The following is a 2,694-nucleotide window of genomic DNA, read 5'->3' on the forward strand; positions in this document are numbered from 1 at the left end:
ATCCTGTAGTATTTATGGGAGGGAGCTAAGAAAAACAATCTCCAAGTCCCCAGAGCAGTTATTCTTTTGTTCAGATGATCCAGTAAATCTTCAGCCCCCCCGGGCATGGCTGCCTGACCCAGAGCTGGCTGCGAGGAGGGCGGTTGGCAGCTCTCGGGGGAAGCAGCCCTGCAGAGACGCTGTGCTGCTGCCAGAAGTCTGCAGTTTTTCTTAGGAGCTGCCGCTGCTGCCCCAAGGGAGCACTTTGCAGCCTCCCTCCTGCCCCATCGCATCCCCGTTCAAATTGACTTAAAAGTTTTCCTTTCGAGTTCGTTTCTTTCTTATTTTTCCCTAGAAGAGTACTTACTGTATAAAGCACCTCTTTTCCATTAAACATAACACTTAAACCCCAAACACCACACAGCATGGTGTGGCGAGGCCCTCAGGGCAGAGCAGGGGCCCCCTCACCACACCACAATGGCGCTTGGCCTCCCCAGCCCCTCACTCTGCCTCCCTCTCTGGCAGCATGGCTGCTGGTGTGCCCCACAACTCACCCTTCCTGCCAGCCGAGGGCTGCTGGTCACCCATGAGGTCCTGTTGCTCCTTGAAGAGGGGCTCACAGGGAGCCATCTTGGAGGAGGAATGGCCTCAGGCTTGCGCCAGGGCGCCATCTTGGAGGAGCGAACAGCCTTGTGCCACTTCCCTCTCCACAGAGGAGCTGCCATGGCCGCTTCTCTCCTCACAGCAGGCTGCATGGCGCCAGCTCCTTTGTGAGGCCTTTTTGCCCGTTTGGGGCAGGAGGAGCCCTCCACTTCTGTGAACGCAGAAGGAAACAGGCCCCCCGCTTCCAGTCTGATCCCCAGCGCCTCAGCGTGAGCCCTGCAGCCCCCTCCCAGCGCCCAGGGCAGGAAAAGGGGCCGTACCCCCTTGTGAGGAGATAAAGCCGCTGAGGAAAACACCATTACCCTTGGCCTTTTCTCCAAGCCAGTCGGGTAATGCGGTGTGGGGCAGGAGTGACAGGAAGACATTGGGTGCCTCAGTCCTTGGGAGGGGACGGCCATGGGGGTGAGGAGCCTGAAGGAAGGGGTTAAGTGAACGGTCTGTCCACACTGCAGATGCAGCTGGGCTACGTGCCCACCAGCTGAAATCAAAGCTCAGTATCCAGGGGCTATTTCTGGCACCCGCTTGGTAGCTCACGTGCTGCATTTGTACTCCTCTTGCTGTAAAAAATCATATCCAATCGCAAAAAGAAACCCCTTCCCCTTCCCCCCCCCCCCCCCCTTTTTGCAGTATTCTATGTAGTGAGGAAACCTGGCCTTTAAAACAGCAAATAAACCTCAGTTTGCACACTGACCACACATGGATACAAAGCATGTGCAAATGCATGCTTAGGAATAAAGTTGCCCATTGAATGTTTTAGACTTTGAGTTTTCACTGTCCGTACATCTATCTCAGCCTGGAGAATTTTGTTCTGCACAAATCTAAGCAATTTACAGAATCAAGTTAATGAAAACAATGGTGGTGGCATCTCTTTCTGGACCAATTTTGTGGCTTAAGAGGCCAACTTTGTAAGTTCCCTCATTTTCACTGACATTAATAAAGTTAGACCCTTCAGATTAGCCATAAAAGGATGTGGGTTTAGTTCTGGGGACTTCTGACTATTCCTCATCATCTCTCATGATATTCCTCTGAAAGAAAGAAACTACCATTCTGCTTTGATAGCTTTATGTCCAGTGCCATAGGTGATTAGTGAGGAATCAAGCCTGTGGTTCTCCCTCATCAATCTCTTAGACAACAATCAAAACTCAATTCCTCTTGGGTTTTGAGGCTTTTGCTGGGGAATAGAGGTATCTTCTTTTTTCTTCTTCCCTCTGATTGAAACCATTCTCTCCTTTAAAGGACAGATTCTGTGTGCAATTAGCTTGAAATGAACTTGGGAAAGGGTTTCCTAACTCTGCTTGGCCAACAGGACATACTGTGGGTAGGTGTCCTTTGGCAAGAGCTGTCACTTGATTAAGAAGTTGAACAGTGTTATTTACCAGCCTGAAATTCTGGGCCTGATTTTACAAGGTGCTAAAATGTACCTTCACCCCCAAACTTACCACATCAGACTCTCAAGGGAGTCTGGGGCACCTGACTTCTCACAGAATCACAGTATAAGGGGCTGCAGTTTAAAGATGATTGCATTGTTCTCCATAAAACTGTACAAATCTGCATATTCTCAGCTTCTTCAGGGGTATAATAAATTGGTCTGTTTCACCAAAGACCAGCAAAACTTCCAGTGGGGTTTGCTGGAGATAGCTAAAAGATTTGAGCTGTATTCTGTAAAGATTTTACATAGAAATCTATCCCAAAAGTCAGTTGTAAAGCTATTTTATTGCTCAGCTGTTAAGCAGAAATTTAAAAATGTGGGGGGTTTTGCAATTTTTAGGGAAAAGTTTTGGTTTTGGTTGTTTTTTTTCCAGAAGCAATCTTTCTTTCTATGATTCATGATTGTGTTGAATTGTCTAAGGTAGGAAATATCAGCCTGAAATGAGTGTAATGTGCTATGGGAATGCAATGAGAGAGCGTGGAACTAGATCTTCTCCAGCAGGAAAAACAGCTGTTAAAAAATGGAGCCAACTGTGTTTCCAAGTAAATCCTGGAATGCAGTATGCAAAACAACATGTGTTCAATCAGAAATCCTCAAAAGAAAAGACCATTTCATCAAGCAGA

The sequence above is a fragment of the Lathamus discolor genome, chromosome 3 (assembly GCF_037157495.1).
Source record: "Lathamus discolor isolate bLatDis1 chromosome 3, bLatDis1.hap1, whole genome shotgun sequence".
NCBI classification, from domain to species: Eukaryota; Metazoa; Chordata; class Aves; order Psittaciformes; family Psittacidae; genus Lathamus; species Lathamus discolor.